The sequence below is a fragment of the Ursus maritimus genome, unplaced genomic scaffold (genome assembly GCF_017311325.1).
Source record: "Ursus maritimus isolate PB19 unplaced genomic scaffold, ASM1731132v1 scaffold_9, whole genome shotgun sequence".
In the NCBI taxonomy this organism is placed as follows: domain Eukaryota; kingdom Metazoa; phylum Chordata; class Mammalia; order Carnivora; family Ursidae; genus Ursus; species Ursus maritimus.
Genome location: NW_024427107.1, coordinates 21,726,343 through 21,753,089, shown reverse-complemented (window position 1 = coordinate 21,753,089; position 26,747 = coordinate 21,726,343). Strand labels below are relative to the sequence as shown.

General features: G+C 38.4%; 1 long non-coding RNA gene across 1 annotated transcript; it reads right to left on the bottom strand.

Annotated features, from left to right (window-relative positions):
• Nucleotides 1-26,747, bottom strand: LOC103681253. The gene is made up of 3 exons (XR_573246.2): nucleotides 26,680-26,747; nucleotides 3,968-4,071; nucleotides 1-485 (listed from the first exon to the last, which is right to left on the bottom strand). It is a non-coding gene; the product is annotated as an uncharacterized LOC103681253 (long non-coding RNA).

Below are 26,747 nucleotides of genomic sequence, written 5' to 3'. Positions count from 1 at the left end.
TTCAGTTGAAATGTCTCCAACATGCAGGTTATTAGCTGAGGGAGAACAAGCAGTTGGACACATATAAAATTTAAATCTGCCTTGCTTAGATTGGCAGAAAGGACTGTTATTTCATCCACTGGGAAAAGGTTTTATTTCCTGCTCAAATACTTTCGGAGGAAAATCACAAGCTCATTTGTAGCCATCATATAAGAATGTGTATATATTTTTAGAGCTTAAGTGGTCTGTCTACAGAAATGGACTTCTTGCTGTCAACCGGTTATTTACCACTAATTTTAATTATTTCATTAGCTTGTCTTGCTCCTTCTGTTTTGTTCAACCTACCATAAACTGTGACGTCTGCCTTTACGTTATTTCCATTGACCGTGTGGCTCAAACCGAGCCCTTGATGCATCTTGAACGATACCGCTTTGGTTTCTGGAATTGATTTTTAAATATCTCACATATCCGGCAGGACAGGACTTCCAAAGCACAGTGCTCTTACTCTGAAAATAAACAAAAAAATATCCCCACAGTTGAACACAACTTGAGTAAAGCTCTTGCAGCTTTTTTTTTTTAAGTAATCCTATATATTGACACAGCTCTTTTTTTTTTCTCATACAAAATACAGCTTGCCAGAGGAAATAAATATCTGTACATTTTAGCACGGATACAGAGTTTTATATGCCGTGCTCCCAGTGTCTCCCTGCTGGGGTTCAGATGCTTGTGTCTCTGGCCTTTAGTAAGAACAGCTAACATGTATTGGCTCGTTATTATATGCCGGGCCATTGTACAGGGAACCTTTTAGGTGTTTTTTTTTTTTTTTTAAACTTAATCCTCACAACAATGTGACCCTCACAACAACTACTCTCCCCTTTACAGGTGAAAAATGCACGTGAGAAGGTCAGTCGTTGCTTAGGGTTGCCATTTAGAAGTGACAAAATGAGGGCTTGATCCTAGGTGCTTGCCATCTGGAGAGTGTTTCTGGCTACTCCATTTCATTGCCTCTTGGGTCACTTGACTTTCCTTGTTACTCAATATTAAAGGAAACTGAGAGTGAGGTAGGACATGGTTATTTTTATAGAAGCCTGTGAAGAAGAAATGATACCCAACAGGAAAGTTTGGGAGGCATGTAGAACACGCTATCCGCTGCTTTCTCCGCCGCCGTGGGAGACTTTAGGCCATTGAATGACCGTTGCCAGGAAGAGTCATCGCATCACATGTGCAAGAAGGAGGGACAGGAGGACATAGAAATGTACAAGGGGAAAGTGGGGGTGAGAATCAGAGCAACCTATCAAAAGACAATGGATCTCCAAAGAATTGTCTGTCGAGACCAAAGGATGGCTACCAACAGTTTGCTGGCTCACACAGCTGAAAATGAATCCAGTGCTGGGAAAAACTACCCCAGGTAACACATGGCACCCTGTGAAAAATGGCATTGTGCCTCCCTCAAACACGTTTAGAAGCTGAAAGCACTGGAAAGCTAGTCTTTGCATTTATAGTTTTTGTTTCATATTTTACAGTTGGTGGAGGCACATATGGCTTTGCTGTCTTTCCTCTAGTTAACCTAAATTGGGGCTATTCTTGTTGAAAAATAGCTTTTCGCTGGGGGATAAAACTATATCACATATTTTGAAATTGCAGTCAAGTGGTCAAACTTGAGCCTGTGATTTCATTTTCCAAATGCTTTCTAAGATGTTCCCTGATTATTTGCGTCAGAATAGTGTCATTATATATTCTCATTTATTCAGCATTTGATTTCATTTTATATATATGAAAAAGTTCTTCTGTCTGGGGTCATGTCGATGAATCCAAGAACAGTTAACTGTCCGTCATTCCGGTATCTCATGCGGTACATATTTTCAGTTTATTTATGTAAGGAATACGCCTCCTCTCAGTTGTGTTTCTGAATCAAAATGTATGGCTGCATGACCAGACCTGAAAACCGTGGTATTTCCTTTTCATAGATGTTAAAACACCATGAATAAGCAGGATTCCTCACCATCAAGCACCTTCATGGTTAATTAAATCTCTGCACAGAGACACAGAAGACTCGTGTCTCTGTGGTGCAGTAATGGAGTCCCAGGGATAAACACAGGAACAAAATTGCTTGTTGGGCTTGGAATGTTTTCACTAGAAGCTGACTCCCTCAAATAACTTATTTTTTGTTGACTCTAATTATTTACGTTGACTGGAATGATTTTATTTTCAGGAATAGCAATAGTCATTTATCCTCCAAAATATCTTAGCAATGAGGAGTCCCACATGAAAAAAAATTAACGTGGAGAGCCACATTAAATTCGGGCTGCACATTTATAGAAAGCTTTGAATCACATTAAAGTCTCCATTTTATAAACTTTTCTACTCAATTTTAGTATTAAGGGTAAGCCACATGAGGTAGGATTGTTCCTGTACCTTGAGGATTCAAATCATTCTGCCTAGTGTAAGGTCTTATCTCTTTTCTTTATTATTATTGTTATGTTATTATTTGTTTTATTCTTTATTATTTTAATTCTTAAATTTTGTCCTTTTTTGGGCAAATATGCTTTTTCCCCCTGCTGTATAATATACTGTCAGTTTTCCACACAAGGATCACATCCTACCACACAAACATTCTCCACAGCTTTCCCTGGGGAAATACACATCTATGTACTAAATATTTCTCACATCTCTCCCCTTGAATATATCTCTTCCACCATCAGTCTTGTTCATTCCACCTCATTTTTCACTGGGGCCACTGTAACCCCCTACCTAGTTTACTGCATCTACTCTGGCCTCCTCCAATCCATTTTCCACCTTGGAATCAGAGGAGGTGTTCCAAAAGTGCAAATCTGATCACCATTTTGATTAAAACCCTTGAAGGCTTCCCATTGCTCCCAGGATCAAGCCAAATCCCTATGACGTGGTAGAACTCCTCCCAGCCCCTTCTCCTGCTACCCTCTTGCTCCTTCCCTGCACTCTAGGGACACGGACCTTCTTCCAGCACCTTGAGATCACTGTCTTTGTCCTCCTGCGTAGATTCTATACATGCTCTTCTCTCAACCTGGGACATTCTTCCTTCTTCTTGTCACCTTCCTCAGGGAAGCTTCCCTTCGCCTCCCTGATTCAGTCGCACTTTTGTAGGATCTCTCCGAACCCTGGGAACCTGTCTTCTGTAATATCTATTGCAATAGTACCTTCATACTAACTTATGTGTCTCTCTCTTCCCTACCGGAGGTAAAACCCAAGACACTTTCACAAGGATATGTCCTTCCTGTTGTCCTCATATAGCAGGCACCCAGTGAAGATATATTGAATGATGAATTAACAGATTGAAAAATGAAATAAAGATTTTGCTAGAATAATTAAGTCTCAAATTAAGCTAAACAACCTAAGCTGACAACTCTTTTCAGTACCAAGAATGAGACCAGTCTCGTCTCACGAGTAGTGCTTTCTGAGGCATAGGCGTAGATGGTGAAGCAAAATACGGTAAATCTCCCCCTTGCACATCAGCCTACAGCTCGGATTCCCCGCCAATAATAAGTGGCTGAGGCAAGTTTGTCTGCCCTTCTCAGGTGTGTATCTCCCTTCTCCCAGCGCACAGGTGCCTGGAGCATATACACTACACCAGCATTGTGTTAACGGGTGAGCAGGCATAGGAAATGCTTTATGAAATCGTGTTCTGCCATCTTATTTATTCAACAAATTGGTTCTGTGCACACTGTGTGCCTTGTGATGAAGTTGACGGCCAGGAATTATGAGCTTTGGGAGAAAAAAATAATTTTATTGACTGTTTCAGTGACGGCAAGGAAAAAAGTCCTTGTCCCACCCACATATCCAAACTGCGGCACCACTGAGAAGGCTATCAGCTGGGATGCTAAGATCTTGATTTCACCAGGGACATAAGCTTCTTTACCCAGTGCTGCCAAGAGATACGACAAAGCCAAGCCCAATCTAGAAGTCTTATCCCAGCCATTCCAACTGATGGCCTGCTGTAGTGACAACTCACCAAGACTTGGGGTAGACGTCTATTCAACAATCCCAAGACGTTCCAGGCCCTGTGCTCTGGTCCGAGTTCCTGCCCTCAAGATCCTTGTTATCAACCAAGGAGATCTGAAACACAGAAAGATGAAAGATATTTTTTGTACCAAGGGCCAGAGAACTGAATTAGTTCTTCACAGAGGAAATTACACTTGAGCCAAACCTTGGAGGGAAAGTAGAGTTTACCAGGTAAAGTCAGGCAGAGGAAAGAGCTTGACCCAGAGCAGGAAGGTGTGAGACTGTAAGGCAAATCCAGAGAGCTGAAGCTAATGCATTGTGGCTAGAGTTTAGTGAGGCGGAAGGGCCAATGAAGGAGTTAGAAGGATGCCACTAACTATCCATAGTGGATCATGGATGGGAAGAGTAGTTGTTGTCCTCCCTACATGGTGTCCATGAGTTGTTGTCTTTTCTCTTCAAGTAATCTGCCCTCCTGTGACCTTTCTTGCAACTTGCAGGGTTGCAACATCTGCCCTTCTGTCACACCATGGTTGAGCATTATGTGACAATGGAAATGGACAATCTTGAGCTCATACTATTAGTATATTAGTTTTGTATTGTTGCATGATGAATTACCAAAACTTAGTTGTTGAAACAACAAAAATGTATTATCTCACAATTTCTCTGGGTCAGAGTTCCAGACATGGAATAGCTTGATTCTCTGCTCAGGGTCTCACTGGGATGCAATCAGTGTCAGCCAGTGCTGCTGTTCTCATTTGAGCTTCTGGGTTCTCTTCCAAGTTCATGATTATTGGCAGAACTCATCACCTTGAATTGGCCAGACTGACATCCCCATTTCTTTACTCACTCTCAGGCAGGGGACACTCTCTAGAAGCAACTCATAGCCCTTGTCTCCTGGCTCCTCTATCTTCAAGCCAGCAAGCATGCTTCAGATCCTTTTCATGCTTTGGGTCTCTGACTTCTTTTTCACCAACTGGAAAACACCCCCTCCTTTTAAAGGGCTCATGTGATTTGGGTAGGCCCATCCAGAAAAATCTTCCTATTTTATGAACATATAACCTAAATATGGGAGCATAATCCATCCTATTCATAGGGATTGTACAGGGTGTGTATAGCAGGGCAGGCAATCTTGGGAATGTTAGAATCTTCTAATTCTGCCTACCACAATGAGCCACTACAGTGGCCGTGATTCAGTTTTGTGTAAACAGAGAATGCAATGACAATAAAAGGCCCCTTGAAACTACTGCCCACCCCCTAAACTTTACCCCACTGGCCTACCATCCCTAACACTGGAGTTCTTCCACAGATGTTATTACTCTTCTAGGTTAACCAACAAACCAAGGGACACTGTGTGTAGAGGCTGCATATTGACCAAGAGAGAAAGGAAGACAACAGCTGGAGCATCCTTCTCCAGTTCTTTCATACGGGCATATTCCCGTGCATTGACCTAATGGAGTCACGGGTTACCAGCTGGGATACTCTAGTTGAAGGTTGTTGCTTTTTGCTGTCAGGAAGCCATTACCCTTCTTCTGACAAGAACATTCTTAGTTTCCTTTGGGGAACCACCCTCTCCCCTACTCTAAATCTGTGAGAATAGGGTGGAAATAATCCCCTGCCTAGTAATGAGGGGCATGTTAGACTGAGACCTGCCTACGAGGATACAACTCTCTGGCCACAGTGATTTCCTCAGGGATGTGCATCTAACCCAGGCTGAGCCAACTAGTACCAACAAGTCCCGAATTTTCACTAGAACTCTCTGGAAAATAAGCTCTCTTTTATTGGTGATAGACTGCCTCAAGTGGGATTTCTTAACTTCCAACACTATTGGCATTTTGGGCCGAATAATATTTTGTTGAGGGAGGGGGCTGTGCATTGAGGGCATCTTGCAGCATCCCTAGCTTCTACCTACTAGATGCCAGTAGTGCTCCCCACCCCCATCCCCAGTTACAACAATCAAAAATGTCTCCACAAATTGTCAGATGTACCCTGGAGGGCAAAGTCACCAACTACAAAGAACTTCTGGCTTAGAGCTACTTGGATCCATCTTGCCACCAGGAGAGACACTGCTTGAGAGTCAAACCAATATGGAGAACAGAGTTGGGATGTGTTGAGGAACAAATTCTGATGACATCAGTTGAACGCTTTTGCATCTTTTCTTATGAGATATACCCTAGACTTTTTAGTTGTATGCAACAATAAACTCCTTTCTCTGCTTAAGCCTATTTGATTTAGGTTTCTTTTACTAAATCAGGCACTTTGGATGAATATAGCCTGGGCAAAAAGATGCCAAAACAACAATTTCAATCAATTCTAATGTGAGCCTAGGTCAAATGCATAGGAAAATAATCTTCTTAAAGAAAAAGTTTTTGGAACTAAATGATAAACTTCATCAAATTCATAATGTCTTTTCCTTACCTAGAGTGTTCCATTTCAAATTTGTCTTCATAGTCAAATAAGTAGTAATTGCCTGACAGATAGCTGTCATAAGCCTCTGAAAGGAGAAGTTCCCCCAAAGAGGTACTACAAAGTGTTTCAGTAGGACTTTTTCAGGTGCACCTTGGAGAAGCAAAACCCCAATTAGCTGAAAGAAATGTATCTAATCATTCTCTCTCTCTCTCTCTCTCTCTCTCACACACACACACACACACACACACACACACACATGCCAGGGAGGCTGAGAGATGGAGTTGGCCCAAGAATAACTGAGACCATTCTCCTTACTTTCCCCCAATCTCTACTACTCTCTGAACATCAATTTATATCTCCCTTGATATGAAATAGCTTCTTAAAATGACACAAAACATAGGCCCCTCTGGCTCCCCAGTATTCTCTCCCCAGCCATAGAAGAGGTACCTCTCTACATTTCTGTATACCTCAAGTTCAATCATTTTAGCCCAGTGAACACACTCGGATCTTGTGTCTTTTCTTGGATCAATCATCTGTGGCTAGTGGATAGACTACCTTAATGGGTCCTGTGACTACTCTCCCTAACCAATGCTTTGGGGTCATATAAGGACAAGGATGTGGCCAAACCCTGCAGTAACTGTGTGGACCAGGGCAGGGGGCATTCCTGGAAAAAGTGGGAAGGAGCATTGAGCTGTCATTTTGGAAGGGGAGCACTCAAAGGAAACTTCTTTGAAACTTTTTCCTTGAAGTCCAAGCAATTAATATTAGGTTTTGCTATACTTATATTGTTTCTTCAAGGTTACTTTAGTTCAGTCCATTAGCAACTTGGATAGGGCATAATGATCCTAAGATGCATAGCCCTGTGAAACAAAATGAAAAAGAAAAGAAAAAGGCTTCCCCAAGCACAGAGCAGAGCCGCATTAATGGTGGCCTTGTTCAATAAAGCTTATAGATATAACTGATAGGACCCAGCCCAGACATTGAAAGTAGTATCTGTAGCAGGTCCAGATATCAGAGCCTCACAGCCTTTTCGGACAGATCCATTGTTTGTAGACTTTCAGCGGGATCTGGATCTTGGTGCCCTGTTGATGCCAGAGTGTGTCTACTTGGTTCCCAAAGGACATGCCGGATTGTTGGATGCAGTACAAATTTTCCATGTATTAATGCAGTTGAGAAACGTTTACATGTTCTTTTTTTTTTATTTTAATTTTTGTAAACCCAATTACACAATGGCTGGGGCAAGAGTGCAGGAGGAGAGGGAAGGCTGGAGGAGAGGCAGGGGAGCTGCTGGCCTAACAGAACACTCTGGTTTTCCACAGAAAAGGACAAATCGTCCTGGTAAACCCACACACTGATTCACATCTTCTTGACCCAACAAAGATAACCAGAGGGAAAATTTTTAGTTGAAGAGTTCTGAGCCCTGATCCTGAAAACTCATTAGGAACTTGAAGAAACAAAGGGGGGAAAAAAACAAACCCTCAGCTATTCCACTTATTCTTACTACTTGCACATAGGTCAACAAGGGTGGTTAGAAAACTTGTAAACTACAAAGCAACAATTACTAAATATTTTCTCTGCAAGAACAAATGAGCTTGACGAGGATTCTAGTCCAAACCAGAGCCAAAAGAAATTTTAACAATCCAGGCCAACACTCGGAGCCAAATGGAGGAAGATGTGTTATTCTTCCCTTCCTACTTGTGGAGAGAAATGGTATGTAGATAAGGACAGCATACAACATTTCTCCACCTCAGCTTCCAGGTCTGGTTTTACTTCTCTGCAAAATGTTTCTGAGGTGAGTTAAAGTTGGGGAAAAGGCACAAATAGAATTGTTTTTTAGCCTGGTTTTTAAAGTCTTAGACCTATCCATCCAAACACTGCTTTGCAAACATTTTTCCCCCAGCAGTTCCACATGTAACCTCATTCCGAACCCCAAAATATAAACCAGAAAATATGGAGCTGCTATAGCTGAAATGGAAGGGGGAGGCCCAGAGTTCTGCATGCTTGGCTTCACCTCTTCCTTCTGGATTCCACAGAAAACCACTGACCTAAATCACTCTTGAGAACCTGGACAAAAGTCACACCACAGTCACTCCTGGACACTTGAAAGATCTGGGGAAGATTCTCCAGATGTTGCCGCAGGTTAAGCCTGTCCTTGTGCCTCTGGGGGTCATGCACACCTTCATGAAGATGTGAGTCAAGGCCGGAAGCCAAAAATGGAGGACTTGAAAATAGGGACTGGACCACCTGCCAAAGTGAGCTGGCCAATTTCCCATGTCATGAAATGAGGCTACATTTGCAAAGAAGTAATTGGCAGTCCTTCCCACTCCTACAAAAGCACAAAAAGACCATGCTCCCACACTGATCACCAGCCTTGCCCTTAGTCACTATCTGGGAAAATCCAGTCTTTGTCCCAAAGACTGAAGATAAAGTGTAGAGGGATTGAGAGCCCCCTTGTCAAGGTGGCCCTGGTTACTCAGCTTTCAGATGAGGACTTCCCCGGGATCCAGGCAGCAGTGAAGTCAGACTGAAATGTTGGGACCAAAAACAAATGGGATTTGTAGGATTTGTGCATCATCTTGCTACCTGATGGCTTGTTACCAATGGGCTGTAGGAACAGAAATTTGATGGATATAAAATCTTGCAAGAATTATTTACTGCTTTTTTCAGAATACAGATTCACTAGTCTAAAAATGCAAAATTTTAAATCCCAATCCAATTGCATTTAAGTTTTATTCAATTTAAATTTAAATTAGTATATAATCTGCAAACCACTTTCATTTCCCCCCTACAGTATCCTTGGAAGGTGGACAGCTGTTAGCTGCTATGAGTTGCTCATATTTATCATACCAAAGACAGAATTCCTTGTTTCTTCCACCCGGGTACTTCCCTCCTTTACTCACCCAACAGTCTCCAGTTACTTATGTTAAATCTTAAGAATCATCCTGTCCTTTCTTTCATACCTGCATTCAGTGAATTGGCAAATCTTGTCAGTACTACCTCCAGTATATATTCTTTTTTTTTTTTATAATGATTTTTTATTATGTTAGTCACCATACAGTACATCCCCGGTTTCCGATGTAAGGCTCGATGATTCATTAGTTGTCCAGTATATATTCTTAATCTGACCATTTCTTGTCATCCCAAAACCCTAGTCTGAGGCACTAGTGTCTTCTGTTTTGTTTCCCTTTGTTTTGTTTTGCTGCCTACCCTGCATTCTTCAGTTAGCCATCAGAGTGATTGTCTCAAAGCCTGAATCAGATAGTATCATCACCCTGCATAAAACCCCACAGTGGCCCATCATACAAAAAACAAAAACAAAAACAAAAAACAAACAACAACAACAAAAACAAACTGTTCACTATTCTCTAAAATTCCTAATAATGTAGCCGATCATCACCTACAAGTCTTACCTTCTATCCCCAAACTTTACCTGCCTCTAGCCAGTTTAGCCTTCTTTGTGTTTCTCAAACTCACATTTATTTCCATTCTGGGTTTTGGCAGTGCTATTTCTTCTACCTAGGAAATTCTTCCTCTGGTTTTTGCATGTCCATCTCCCTCTTATCATTTATATCTCAGGAGAAGTATCACTCCCTTAAAAAGTCATTTTTGACCATGTGACCATGGCCTTTGCTATACTATCCACACATACTCTGTGTCATTAGTGTATTTTACTTCCTTTATGATATTCATCACTACTTAAAATTATCCATGTTTTTTTACATATTTATTTATTTATTTTAAATAATATTTTTCTATTATATTATTTAGTCACCATACAGTACATCCCTAGTTTTTGATGTAAAGTTCCATGATTCATTACTTGCGTATAACACCCAGTGCACCATGCAATACGTGCCCTCCTTACTACCCATCACCGGCCTATCCCAATCCCCCACCCCCTCCCCTCTGAAGCCCTCAGTTAGTTTCCCAGAGTCCATAGTCTCTCATGGTCCATGTTTTTACTGACATACTTATTTCATTTTCCCCACACATTGTAGTAAAATTTATGAAGTCCAGTATTTGGTCTTTCTGTTCTACTTCCAGTGTCTAGAACTGTGTCTACCACATAGTAGACACTCAGTAAATATTAGTCAAATGAATGAATTTGTTCTCTCTTAACAGTGGGATGAGGTACTATGCTAAGCCCTTTGTATATATTCTTTCAGCAATAGTTAATCAGGGAGGCAGTAGAACACAGTGGTAGACTGTGGACTCTAGCACCAGAGTCTTGGAATCAAACCTCAAATCACACTTTCACTAGCTGTAGAAGCTTGAATAGTTGAATCTCACTTTTCCTATCTGAAAAAATGAAAATAAAAGTAATACATACCTCATAGATACCCACAACCCATTTAGAACATTATCTTGCCCATAATAAATATTTAACAAATGCTGGGTATTATTATCACATTATCTTACTTTATCCTTACAACAACCCAACAATAGTTATCTGCATATTACATTTGAGGAAAAACCTGCCTCCAGATAGAATAATTTCAACCCTAGTCCATGGAGCTAGTACCAGGTAGCCCTGGAGATGAGATCTCTGCCAAGACTGTACTTTTGATACTTTACCGTGCTGCTTCACACAATGGGCTGTTTCGAAGAGTCTCAAGGTTTCCAGGTAATCAGGATCCTGTTAGAGTTCTCTTGTTCTCTAACCCATAAATAGGTTTAGAATCTTCTTTGGTAGACCACGCATTCGAGAGGAATTTACCCTTATTTTCATGGTTTGGGTGAGGGCAGATTTCGTAAAAATTCAGTTGACCCGCTGGGCACAGTCAAAGATAGTCACCTCACCTCAGCCAGGCCAATAAAACATGCCCCAGGATTTTTGGACTTGCAACAAGTGAAAGTCTCAGATCAATTTCTGCAGTCTTTGAAGGCACAAAATGCAAAATATAAGAGTTATCAGCAGTTACATTTCCCAGTATATTTAAAAAAAAAAAAGCCACTTGGAGGGAGAATGCAGCAAAAAATGAAAAATAAAAAAGAGTCTTGACAGCCTTTGGTTTCCTGATTCCTGTTGTTCCTGAAGCCTAGTTCCTTCTCTATCATTCATAGAGTGTGAATGTTCAACTCTTTCTTGGATACCATGAGCCAGTTCCTATCAAGTTCAAGTTGAGTTTATAACTTATGACCATTATAGTCTCAAGTAAGAGACAGCAGAGCATAAGTGCATGTGTGGATATGTGTGTGTTTGTGAATGCCTAACACACTGAATACTAACGATATACTAAGTGTGTCTTCTGTCCTATGAGATAGAATGATGCCTAAGATCTAGACCCAGTTCAGTAGGATCCTTCACTCTGGTGGGAAAGGATGGATATAAAAGGAAGAACATGAATATCATCAAAGCTATGCAGTAGATATTATAACAAAAATATGCTTCCGTTACAGGAGCACAGAACAAAAGCATCTAAAGGGGAGGTGTCAAGAGGACTTCCCTATCGCCACACTTTCACTATATTCCTTATGCTTCTCAAACTATGCTTTCTGTTCTTGGAGAGCTCCCTTTCCTTCTCCCCATGTTCCTTAAGGTTCTAAGTATACCCATTGTCCCTGGATTGCATAATCCACTCACAGTTTCAGTGACCACCTATGTAGGGGAACATTCAAACTATTTACAAACTATACTCGTCCTCCATGGTAGGGGTACAACTCATGCACACTATCTTTGTTTCTCTCCATCCCCTAAAACTTAATATATTCCAATCTGAATTTGTCACCTTCTTCCAGAACCAATTTCTTCTACACTCTTTTGCCCAGATTGAGGCACCACCAGCCACTCAGTTATTCTAGACAGAAAGCAGAGACATTCTTGACTGGTCCACCTTCCCTGACCTTACCTGATCCTTACTGGTACAGCCTATGGCGAGCCTTCATTATCTCTCCCAGGACTACTGTAAAGATCTCACTAACCATCCTCCACACACAGCATAGAGACCCCTGAATAGAAATTTGATCACATCACATTTCTTAAACCTCTCCATGATTTCCCACTGCCCAAGAAATTAGATGCTAAGTTTCTTTGAATGGGGGTCCTCTGGCCACAGCCCATTTTTTCAAGCTCATCTCCTGTCATTTCCTACCTCAACCACAGTCTCCCGCCGAGGCTGAAATTCAAGTAGTTTTCTAAATATGTCTGCTATATCTTGACTGTACTTTGGCATATGTCTAATCCCTATGTGGAATTTTCTTCTACCCTCCAACTTTTTCTCTCCTCTTATACACATAGTTGACTAAGGTAGACTCAACCTTCAGCACTTAACTCAGACATCTCTTCCTGCAGGAAATCTCTGATATTTAAGGCTATGGTTAGTGGCTCTACTTTGTGGTCCCAGAATGCCCTTGTTAGTTCCAAATCTTTGTCCTGGCACTTACCATAGTGTATTATAATTATTTCTCTCACTCAACTGCAAATTTCTAAGGACAATCACAGCATCTTATTCATCTTTGTACCCCTAGTCCTCAGAGAAGTTACTGGAACACATTGCAAGTTTTTGATAAATGTTTCATGGATTAATGAATGGGTCGATGAGAGGAATAGGGAATGGGTGGATACGTTAATATCCCTCTAAGTCTCTACTTCCTTTCTGTGATTAGCTCTGCCCAGATGCAAGGGATCCCCAGATTGTCACTTGCAGTCCCCTAAAATTGAGTCGGGTGCGAGAGTAGGGCTTAGGGTGAATATAGACAAGTTCTCCAGACTGTTCACACATCACATCAACACTCACCTGAGTCTCAGGCTTTTTCTCCAGGTGTACACACACACACCAGCCCCCCCAGAAATACATTTACTGCAATCTCCTAATGTATTTTATTTGTAATCCAACATCCCCTGCAACATTCAAATTCTTCTGCTCATACCACCATTCGTTATACAATCACATATCGAGCAACACCAATGTGCTGGACAGTATGGTGTAGCCTTGCAGATACAAGCATGTATATTTCAGCGTTCATGCTTTGGAGATTACACTGTAGAGAGGATAACCAGGTCTAATCCTGAAGACGGAAAATGCCTCTTATAGTTCCCCACAGTCAGAGGGTAGGAGTGGCTGCTTATTGCCTTTGGGCAAAAGAGAAATTTCCTCCTGTCTTCCTGAGGCTTACATGCATTACCTTACATGCCACCACCGTTTGCTAGATTTCCCTCCATCCCTTCATTCCCCCAAACAAGTCTTTGTGTGAAGCCACACCCACAGCCTTCTCCGCACCATCCTCCTCTATAGCTAAGGCATCACACTTGCTTCATCTGGTCAGCCAGGCTTCTCCAGCCAGGCTGGAGCGTGATGGTGGTTCTAGAATTGACCAGAGGCTACACTGGGGTAAATAGTGAGGGGTCAGTGCCAATGATCAGAGAGACTTGGGGAAACTGAAGATAGGAAAATTGAGCTATATTGTTCCAACAGAGAGCAACTTCCTTCTCTGTCATCTTTTCCTTGGAGTGACCGCCAAGCAGAGGAAGAAAAGCTTAATGACGCCATATAGCTATTAGAGATTGGAGTCTATCTGTAAAAAGAGATTTGGAGCTATTACACACACATGGCACAAGGTAGTAAAAGCCATAATTCTTTACAAAGATTCTTATATCTTGTATCCATAAAGTGGATAAGTAGAAGGATGAATAGATACATGAATATACTGATGGATGGAAGGATGGATGGATAATGAATTTATATCTTCCTCCTTTCAAAAATATTGTGTCATCTTTTTAACGTATTGTATATGACGAACGTGTTATATGCTTATATATCACAAATGTCTCCATACTGTGACAAATGTTGAAAAGGAGCAATTAACTTTTTGATCAAATCATTTGTTTCTAATATTACTGATCTTTTTACAATAATCTCTTCCTTCGGATATATTTTAATAATATAGTAATTTCAGGTGTAGTTTCAGAAACTTGAATATTAAAAGAGAAGTACCCTTATTTTGGCATAATAGGGAATCAGCATTTTAAAACTTCCTTCTATTCATACAAAATGAAGGCCGAAGTGCCTGCCTGGCACAGTGCTGAGCACATGGCAGGTGTCCAATAGGTTTAACATCGTTTCCTTTCGGTCCCTTTAAATTACTGAGTCATTATGCTCATGGGTATGTCAATGAGACTTAAATAGTAATTAGAAACTAAATACAGAAGTGTCCTTACTATTCCCCACAATGGTTTAAGCATCCAGATGTACATTTCTCCTCATTGTGATGGATTTTTTCAAGTCAGATTTTCTTGGCGCCAGATTATGTTTCTACTGTTTTCTAGCTGTGAGACCCTGGTCAAGTTACTTAACATCTCTGGGGCTCAGTTTCTTTGTCTGTAAAGTGGGGATAATAAGAGAATTGTTCTGTGGCACTTGGGTGGATCAGTCAGTTAAGTGTTTGCCTTCCACTCAGGTCATGATCTCAGGGTCCTGAGGTCAAGCCCCGCGTGGGGCTCCCTGCTCAGTGGGAACCCTGCTTCTCCCTCTGCCTCTGCCTCTCTCCCTGCTTGTGTGCTTTCTCTCTGTGTGTCAAATAAATTTTAAAAATCTTTTTTTTTTAAAGAGAATGGTTCTGATAATTAAATACGACAATAAGACATTTAAGGGCTTAGAGCAGTGCATTGCACATAGTACATATTCTCTGAATGCAATGGTATGGTTTTTCAGGTTACAAGCTATAGCAGAATGGGCTTCTTCATCAGAAAAGCACCTGGGATTTTGAAATGTACCAACCACAGCTCATAGACTAGAAACCATATACAGATACCACGGCAACAGAAATAAAGCAATGTTTGAGCTATATAAACTTCTTTTACAGACTTCATGGGATTAACTGACTTTATGACTCTAAAATAAGCAATTAGCATTTTAGGAATATCTGAAAATATGCCTAATGCAGGTATAAAATAACATTTCCCACATTCTGCATGATGGTTTATGGTTGTAGAATTGAATTTCAGCCAAATAATATCAACCAAAAAGTAATTTAGGAGCAACCCAGAATATGTAATATAGACATACTACATACAACTAGAAAGTAAATTATGTTTTTCCGAGAATGAGAGAGAACTCCACAGTCTGGATTTTTTAAATTACAAAGAGCTGTTATAGACTATTTGAAATAATAAGTACAATAGACCACAGTTAATCCCTTCTTGGAATTACCACAAAAATATACTAGAATATTTTATGATACAAAGAAAACAAAGACGAAGCAAAGACAGTAAAAACATGAAAGTGATTGTAGGATAAAACAATGAAATGTATCACTTCTACACTTGTAACAGGCATATCTTGGATTTTCCATTCGCAATTCTAATAAGCATGAGACCTCCCTGGTTTTCTGAACGTGAGGGTATCATAGCACAGGCCGATGTCTCTTGAAAAGAGTAGATCAGGCAGTCTGTTACTTGCGGCCCCGTGGTTAGCCTGTCCCAAGGAATAATTTCACCCCAGAGTCTGGTCTTTTAGGGCATAGTTGGAGACCCAGAGTGTGCTACTCAGAGCTCATCATTATGGAAGATAAATAGGACAAGGAATCATTTTATTTTTACTTGAATTCCTAGTTTTTCATACTAGCAGGCCCTAATAGCACAAGCATAAAGGAGACCAGGGGAAAATTCGTCAAAATAGCACTGAGAAGGGAGACAAAAAACAACCTGGAGACAACAACAAGAAAGGCTCCTTTCTTTTGGCATTTCTGTATATTTTACCTTTTATTCTGTTTATCAGTTTCCATCTAAAAAATAATGTCTGAGCCAAATTTCATCCTATGTAACTCTATGAGGATTCTCTTTGCTTTCTTGGAGCCTAATTCTCCCATGGCGTTGCAATGAGATGTAAATCTGACCCTAAGGGAATATTATTTCAGTGAGAGGAGAAACTGCCTTTTATGGCAGCGTGGTATCATTTAAGTGGGTTTTTAAAATGTAATCTTTGAGAGAGATATAAAATTTATAAGTGGTAATGATATCATTTTAATCATTTGAAGATAACAGAGCAACACAAAATGAGGCTGTTTTCTTCTTAAGTGGGCTTAATCAAATGCAGAGCTTGAGAGGCTCCAATTCAGAGATACTTCTTCCAATAAGCATTTTTCCTGCTGAGTCACTGTGGTTTTCATAGACTTGGTTTCTGAAGGTTGGAATTTACATGGTTTAACATTTTTCCTGTCCTTCTGACCCTAACTCCGACCCATTTTCTGGTTCAGTTGCTCTCCTGAGTCACGAGCCCGAGGACATCCCAGCATGACCAACCTGCAGGATTATTTGGCTCCCTCTCTTCCCACTTGACCATGTGAAACTCTTCCTCAGAACAGCAATGGGTTCTAAGGCAGTCCATACTACAGAAATCCAAGTCCATTCTCAATGACCAAACTATCCATCTCAGTGCCCATATACATTTTGTACTAATGATTTATTTCCTTACGATTATAATGATCTAGCGTCAATCGATTCTGCTACTAAAATGCTGGTATGCAAAATAGTAGTGGCTTGCAAAATAGTACAGTTTTAGTTTGTTTTTTAAAAGAACTGGTCAGTTTTTGTCAGTAATGCTTGTCATTAGCAGAAATATACTTTTTGGGTTTTTTTTTAAGGGGGAGAGAGTGATGCACAAAGGGGAAGGGCAGAGGGAGAGAGAGAATCTTAAGGAGGTTCGACGCAGAACATGGAGCCTGATGCAGAACTGGATCTCAGGACCCTGAGACCATGACCTGAGCTGAAATCAAGAGTTCAGCCCTTAACCCACTGAGCCACCCAGGCGCCCCCATCCCTCCTTCCCCCTTCCTTTTTTTCCCCCAAAGAACCAAAGATGGACTTTTTGGAATGTATGGTTTTTCTGATTAAATAAAAATTGAAAGAGGAAAAAAAAGAAGCCAAGGACCGGTTGGGGTATACATGTTGTGGCTGCATAGGGTAAGAAGTATCTCTTCCAATAGAACTTGGTGATGAAATGACTTCTATCTGTGCTGTCCAACTCAATAGTCACTGGTCATATTTGGCTACTGAGCACTTGAAATATGACGAATGCAATGAAGGAAATAAATTTTTAACTTTATCTGATCAATTAAAATTAAAATTTAAGGAGCCACACCTGACACTGTTTTGGATAGCACAGTTCCAGAATCTTGAGTTGGGTAGTTTTGAGTTCATTTTCACTATACCCATTAATTAGATGTTTACATTTCTTCATGTCATTTTCAAATTTGATTGCAAATCATAAAGCACAAAAATTCTGAATTATCTTCTTTTTACACATCCTGTCGAAGAATATTCCTTATCAGTCTATTTCAAACCCGACTCTATTGATGAAAGTTCATTCACCTTTGATTTATTTAGGAAACAAACTTATTAAATGAAGATAGGGAAAAGACTAGCTTGATCTTTGTTCTGGGAAAACCAGCTCCTAAGGATGGTTTTGGTCTCTTTAGCATAAAATTACTACAACATCAACTCTGATTTGTATTGGCTTGCTAACTAATTCTTGATTTTTTATTGTTCTTTTTTGCTCTAACAGTGCCCTTGGGGTCTATGCTGTAGGACCAGGTCGGAATAAATTATTCCAGCATTTCTAGAAACTAATTTCTCTTGGCAGAACCCCAAAACATATTAATGTTATACCATATTCTACACAACATTAGGTTACAGTAAAACACCCATGCATTTTGTGAGTCTTTCTAAATGGTTTGTAATTTATTATATACAATGCAGCTTCATTTTGCAAAATTATAATACAGGTGCTTATGACCTACTTTGTGAAATTCTATATAGATGAATTTGGAGGTAATTAGATATGTGTATTACTGTAGTACCTGCTTTTAGTCATTCAAATGTTTCAATCTGCAAGAATTTTATAGAGCTCAATCATGTAAATATCTATAATATGAGATTTTAAGTGTTAATATTTCCTACAAATGTCATTTTATGGGTTACTAGTGTGTTATTTAAAATATTGTGCACCATTTAAGATTTATATTAGCCATAATAATAGCATACTTTCAAATCATTAGCTGAAATTCTTAGGTAATTTTAAAAATAAATTAAGAAGGATTCCTTAAGACTACACACATACCTGTGGTAATATTAAAATTTATGTGTGGGTAAAAACAAATACTGATCCAAAAAGAAGTAATCCTTGAAAATATCTTTAATTGCACTTGAAAAATAGGTCAGTATTAACAATATATAATTATTCTTACCCTACTAAAAATTTGAGTTTGATAAAATAATATGTAAAATAATAAGGAATAAAGTAATAAATATCTATTTGTTAAAAGAAAATTATGTATTTAAAAGAAGAGGACAAATAGTCTCTATTCTTAAGCCTTTTCAATCATAGCTGAAATACAGTAAGAATTGTAACTAGGGAAACAGGTGATATTAAATAATGGCAATCTGAATAATCCATAAATCAAAGGATAGCAAAAAAAGATAGCCATGGGTATAAATCCTTTTGATACATTACTCGGATTCAGATGTAAGAATGCTAGCCTTGACATTAACTGTTGTCTCGATGCTTAGATGTTTCTGAAGAGATAAAACATTACACCAGGAACGGTTTTCAGACACCAGACACGGAATCGAGAAGGTCTTCTGACTAGCACTCGCTTTCAGGACTTGACTTTGTGATTCCCTCTCTCCCCCTATTGAGCTAACAAAACTTTTGCTTGAAAAGAACCATTGATGGCTAGGGAAAAATAGAGGAATTCACAAATTCTCTAACAAGATATTAGAACCACCGAGATATTTTTATGGAACTGATATATAGCCATATTTAATAGCAATATGAGGAATTCATGAGCCACTAGAAATGGCATACAATTTTAAAGGAACACAACTCAAATAAGAGATAGTTACTCTTTAGGAAAATAAGTTAGACGTGTAGGTTAAGACGGTAAGAAGGTGATGATTCTCAAAAAACTTAGCTGAGAAATTTTGTTTAAATGCTGTTTTTGCTGTTATTTAATTTAAAATGTGTTAAATTAGGGTGAACTATGAAAGGCAGTGTAGAAATAAAGCCAGTTTCAAAAGAAGAAACATGATATGCAAATGGAGTATAACGGATGAGAGAAGTTTAAGAAATCATGAGCAAATCCAGGGATATTGAGAAACAGTTTAACTTCCTCGAGTTTTCCATTCATTAAGTATCCTCACACCAAAAGTAGAGGCTAAGTGATGGACTTTCAATTACATGTTTTCCCCACTCTCTAAAAGTACAGCATTCCTGTGAAACCTTTCATGAGCTGAAATGGCATATAGGGAAGAAGTAATTACCATTAATTTATATGGAAACATTTTTGAGAATTCCCAGACTTAAAAAAAAAAAAAACAAAAACCAAACACCTCTCTTAGGCTTTTCGGATACTTTCAGACACACCTCGCTAATGGATGCACAAAATAAACTGAGATAGAGCACAGACGCTCAGACACAGTTCAAAGCTATGGCGGCTCGCTGCCCAGGGGCTGAGTGTAGTTCCAGGGGAAGGAGCTTGGCGGCGCCACTCTCCCTGGGCTCGGTGTGGGCTGCCTTATAACCACTTGCTGCAAAACAAACGTTGAAGAAACACTATTTTTGCTTTTTGCCTTTTTTTAGTAAAAGGCAAAATCCTCTTCAGATTTCTTTTGCTTAGCAAAAGCGGGTACTAGTGTAGGTCTTTATAAAAGGAAAGTGGCATAACGTGAACGTTGAAGAAGCGGGGGATACCTGTACCCTATGCAGCATTCTGGTGACTGACCTAGAGTCTAACTGAAATGTCTTCAGAGTTTACCAATGACAAGATGAGCAAAACATCCCTTTAGAGACTTATCAGTGATTTCTAACAAAATTCAGAAAAGAAATACAAAGCAATTAACACTTGGAACTATTCTGGTGTGGATGTTGTGTTTGCTGCTGTAAGCATCACGTTGTAAGCTTGCAACGGCCTTTTTGTAAAAAGCATTAAAATTCTGATCTATGATTATTGAATTATAGAATCTTGGGGTTAGAAGTCATTTTAGATGTTGCTAATTCAACCCAATCCTTTCTGTAATGTCCTTGCTGAAGGCTCATCCAGCTTCTTAATAAACACTAACAACATCAGAGAACTTAGCAGATGGTTCTCATTTTCAGAGTTTTACTTGTTAAAAAGCTCTTCCTTGTGCAGTTCCTAAGTGCATCTATCTTTAACTGCTGTCCTCTAGTACCAATTACACTTTCCCCTAGACGCTCAAAGTAAGTTTAGAGCTCCTCCCTAGGAAACACTGGCTACTTGTTAAGTCTTCTTTTTAGTTGTTTCCACCATTGCACACTTACCATGATTTATGGCATTCATTATCTTTTCTGGGTTTCTTCAGTTTACCAATGCTCCTGGTAGACCCAGGCCCCAAGAAACCAGCACAATATCCCAGGTGTTTCTGACCTAAGCAGGGTATAGCAGGACTTAACCTTCCTTGAGCAAAGCACTGTGCTTCCTTTTAAGACTGGGTCAAGCTATATCACACTGCCAACTCCTATTGATCATGTGGTCCACAGTGTGATATTAGCTGCAGGTGTTTTATAGATAAGGAGGTTCCCTTCTATTCCTAGTTTGCTAAGAATATTTATCATACATGAATAAGAATTTTATTAAATATTTTTTCTGCATCTTTTGAAATAGCCATATCATTTTTCTCCCTCATTTCTTTAAAGGAATATGACAAACCTGCCCCAATATAGTTTACAAATGTTGAATCAACATTGTATTCCTGGAACCAATCCAGTTGAGTCATAATCTTTTTTTTTATAATTTTTATTTTGTTATATTAGTCACCATACAGTACATCCCCAGTTTTTGATGCAATGTTCCATGATTCATTATTTGCATATAACACCCAGTGCACCATGCAATATTTGCCCTCCTTAATACCCATCACAGTTGGGTCATAATCTATTGTCTAATTTATGTATTGTCAGATTCTGCTTACACATATTTTGTGTAGAATATTTTTTTAATCTATTATCTTAAATAAAATCAGCCTTAATTATTCCTCTAATACTTTCATCAGGCTTAAATGTTAAGGTTATGCTGGCCTCTTAAAAAGGAGATCGGAAGTGCTTCCTCTTTTTCAATTCTCTAAAAGAGTTTGTGCCTTAGTGCTTCCTTAAATTGTAGAGTTTGCCCTGATCCATCCAGTCCCAGAGGGTTGTTTGGTTTGGTTTGATTTGGTTATTGTTGCAGGTTCAAAATTACAGATTTAACGTCTTTAATAGCTATAGATCTTTTAGCCTTTTTTTCATTATAGTTATTTCATTAATATCTGGTCTTATTTTATCACTTCCTTCTTCTTTTTGGGTTGAGTTGAAGTTCTTTTTCTAACTACATGAGATAAATGTTAGGCTATTTATTCTCGACCTTTGTTTTTTGTCATATATATATGGCAACCATATACACATGTATATACTTATATATATGGCATATGGTTGAGTTTCATTTAATGCAGTATAATCTTCATCTTTTCATTGCATCATTTGGTATACTTCATTTTTAATTACTAATGCAATTTTTAATGTAGCATCATTTTAATGTGATATAAGTCCACCCTGATTACTATGGCTATTTGTTTTTGCTTAGTCTTTATTACTTTTTCACTCCATTCTTGCCTTAGTTTAGATTATTTTTTCCAATGTAATTTCTTTATTGATTTGGAGATTGCATGGGTTTTTTGGATATTTTATTAGTTCTTATCCTAGAAATTATAGTATGTACCCCTGACTCATCAAAATCTGATGTTAGATTTCTGCTTCCATCCAAAATTGGGTAAGAAAGACTTGATTTATCCTCTGACCTGAAACAACTGAAAAACCAGATGAAATATATATATTACAAAAATTTCTGAAGATATTGGACGTAAGTAACCTAAGGCATGTGATCCCTGACAGGCAAGAAGTCAATGAGGTGAACCTTGCAATTACCTCTGCTTAGTGCCTGGAGAAAGCAATACAGGCTGTGGTGCAAAGAGAGGGATCTGAAGGAAAGCTAGGTGTATTTCTAAGGGTAGAGGTGGATCAAAGAGTGGAGGGGAGCAAAAGTTGCTAGGGCCCATAAGACAGAGTACCAAAGAGGAGAGAATTGCACGGAGGAGGAGCTCTGGAGATAGGCAAAAAGTTTGTCTCCAGTATGCTCTTGAGTGCCTATGAGGAAACTACCCAAGGCTGAGGAAAGAACTGCCCAAAATGTGAGAGGGGAGTGCCCCCAGATCACTGACGACAGGAATAGTCTCTGCTCCTGTATTAATTCTATTTTCTTATTTTCTGTATTCTTGATGTACTGGAATCTGGGGTTTCCCTGACTGCAAGAGACTATCCCTCCCAGGGCCAGCTAATCAATTCCTATAAATAGCAAATGAATCCCCTGCAAGCATACCTTTTATATGCAAACCAACCAATAGAGCCCAAACCCTCAACTATCTCTTCTACTGAACACTTGAGAAGACAATATTTCTCTGTCCTAATTACCCCAGGTCCAGGTATCAGACAACTAAGGAATGCTCCTCTAGCCCAGAGCCCACCGTAATTATTCAAACTATTCAATCCTAAACCTGTTCAGCAGTTTACTTTGCTTCACTTATTCCCTCCCATGAAAGCCACAGTAAAGACTTTTGCCCATGATTCCTCACACTCCTTTGGCTTCCTGACTCACCCTGGTGCTTTCCCATGTGGCCCTGCATGATGTACCATGCCAGAGTGGAAAATCTCAAATTTGTGAATCATTTAATTACTAAAAAGAGTCGCGCCTCAATACTGGGGACAAATTACCATAGGCTAGATGCTGCTCTTGTCCCACATAACAAAGGCTAAAACAAGACCACAAAAATCTGATTTCAAATAACTTAACCACATCCCAGAATAATACTCAAGAAAATTTATAAAACTGCAAAAATATCTAGTACCCCAAAAGGTAAAATACCCAGTGATTGGCATACAATAAAAAGTCACTGGGCATGAAAAGAAATGGAAAAATATAACCCATAATGAGGAGAAAAAACAATCAATTGAACCTCACTCTGATATGACACAAATGATAGAATTAATAGAAAAGTACATTAAAATAGTTATTACTTAGAGGAAAAACTGAACATGTTAAAACAGGAAAAATCTAAAAAACACAAATGAAGCTTCTTTAAATAAAAATCACAATGATTGAGAAAAAAAATACACTATATTAGATTAATGCCAGTTTAGACATTGCAGAAGAAAACATAAGTAAAACTGGAGACATAACAATAAAAACCATCCAACATGTAATTGAAAAAAAAAAAAAACTGAAAAAAAGTACAGAGGATCAGTGGTCATTAAACTTTAGGACAACTTTCTGCAGCCTAATGTACATGATATTGGCACCTCTTCAGGGAAGAAAGAGGAAAGGGGAAAGAAGAAATACTGGGAAAATCATGGCCAAAAAAATTTAAAATTTGATAAAAACTGTTAATCCACAAATTCTTGAAGTTCAACACCACCAAACACAAGAAACATCATAATCAAATTGTGATCTGAGTGATAAAGAGAAAATCTTACAAGCAAGCAGAAAAAAAAGAAGAGAGAGGAGCAAAGTTAAATATGACAACAGACCTGCACTAAAAAAATATATTAAGGAAAGCGCTTAAGGCAGAAAGAAAATGATACCAGATGAAAACCTGTATCTACACAAAAGAATGAAAAGAATCAGAAATGGTAACTACATGGGTAAACATAAATACTTTTTGCTTGTTAAACATCCTTAAAAGATAATAAACTGTTTAAAGCAAAATAATAACAATGTATTATGGGTTTGAAGCATATACAAAAGTAAAATAAATGCAGCAAATAGTAGAATAGGAGAAATGGAAGTATACTGTTGTAAGGTTATACATATATAGTATATATACACATGTATATATATATAGTATCTATACAGTTGTAAGATTATACATATATAGTATATATATATATACACACACACTACAAACCTTACAACAGTATATGTTATACATATATATAACATATAAAGCAACCACTGGAATAACAGAGCAAAGAATTATAGTTACAGGTCAACAATAGAGTTGAATTCATTAAAAAAAAAATCATTCAATCCAAAAAGAATAGGGGGAAAAAAAAACAAAGAAGAAAGAACAGATGGGAGCAGAACCAGGTTGATAGGCATCTGACCTGTTCAGTTATTTGAGGCCTTGCACTTAGAAGGGAACTGAATTTGGATTAATGCTCTATTGTTACCATTTTGAAAAAATAATTTATAAACAAAGACCCCACAATTTCATGTTCCACTGGACCACACAAATTATATAGTCAGTTCTGCATGGGACAAATAGAAAACAAATAATAAAATGTAGATTAAACCAACCACATAAATAATCACATTAAATGTAAATGGTCTAAACACTTCAATTTAAAGTTGCAGATTGTCAAATTAGATAAAAAAACAATATTCAAGTGTGTACTTCCTACAAGAAACAAATTCTCTCTATGTAAGATTTCTTAGATATGATAACAAAGCATTATCCATAAAAGAATAAATTGATAAGTCGAACTTCATTAAAATAAAGAACTGTGCCCACACCTGGGTGGCTGAGTCAGTTAAGCATCTGCCTTTGCTCAGGTTATATCTCCAGATCCTGAAATCAAGCCCCGCATTGGGCTCCCTTCTCAGCAAAGAGTCTGCTTCTCCCTCTGATGCTCCCCCTCCTTACTCCCCCCCCTTATTCCCCCACTCCCGCTTATGCCTGCTCTCTCTCTCTCACTCTCTCTATCTCTCTCAAATAAATAAATAAAATCTCTTAAAATCAAAATAAGTAAATAAAATGAAGAACTATGCTATTGGTTTTCTTAAATGAGTTTTTTATTTTATTTTGTTTTTTTAAAGTTTTTATTTATTATTTAAGATACAGAGAGCCTAACTGGGGGTGGAGAGGGGGAAAGGGAGAAGGAAAAGCAGACTCCCTGCTAAGCAGGGAGCCCAATGCAGGGCTCAATCCCAGGACCTGGAAGTCATGACCTGAGCCAAAGGCAGAGGCTTAACTGACTGAGCCACCCTGGCATCCCAAGAACTCTGCTATTTGAAAGACACTGTTAAGATATTGAAAATAAGCTACAGACTGAAAGAAAATATTTACAAATCACATATCTAAAAAACAAACAAACAAAATCAAAGTTGTTTCCTGAAAATATAGAGAACTCTCAAACTCAATAAGAAAATGGTTAAATTTTAAAAATAGAAGATTTGAACAGACCCCTCAACAAAGAAGATATACAGATAGTAAATAAATACATGAAAAGATGGTCAACTTAGTCACTACAGAAATGCAAATTAAGGTCACAATGAGGTATCATTACACACCTATTAGAAGGTTTAAAATTAAAGACTGATCTTACTATGTGTTAGTGAATATATGGAGGAGTTAAAACTCCAATGTGAAACTGCAGAATATAAAATGGTACAACTTTAGAAATTAGTTTGTCAGGTTTTTTTTGTTTTGTTTTGTTTTTTTGTTTTGTTTTGTTTTGTTTTTAGTTAAACATATATGTACCATATTACCCACCCATTCTACTTCTAGGTGGAATTTCATTTACTCAAGATAAATGAAAACATATATGTACTTTAAGCTAAGTATATACTTTATAGTATGTACTGTGCTAAATACTAAGAGTAGTAAACAAATGTTCATAGCAACTTTATATGAAATAGCCAAGAATTATCAATAGGTGAATTCATAAACAAATTGTCCTATATCCATGCAATAGACTACAAGTCATCAATCAAAAAACTACTGTTTCATGCAACATGGATAAATCTTAAAATAATTATGCTAAGTGAAAAGAGTCAGAGGAAAGGGGGATATACTGCATGATTTCATTTATATAAATATCCAGTGAATGCTAACCTATAGTGATAGCAAGCAGATCAGTAGTGGCCTGGGAATGCGAGGGTGGAAGAGATTACAAAAAGCACAAAGAAACTGTCGGGGTGCATGTGTGTGTTCATTATCTTGATTGTGACGACTGTTTCATGGGTGTATATACATGTCAAATCTTACACAATTTGTCAGTTCACTGTATGTCAGTTATACTTCAATAAAACCATTTTTCAGAAAGAGTCCTAAAGATATTGCATGTATAAGAAGGAAACAATAAAGAAAACTTATACAGTAAAAAATGTATCATGTTAATTGATACTCTTACCCTTACTCTGGACAAAGCAAGAATTTAATTTATTGTCCTCCCTGTTTAGGTAACTATTATGTATCTTAATTCTCTGTATAATTTTATTCTCACAGTACATTGTTATTTTTGTTTTATACAGTCAGTATTCATTTACATTTACCTGCATTTTATCATTTTTGTTCCTCTCCATCTCTTATCTTCTGACTGGAATCCTTTTTCTTCTGTCTG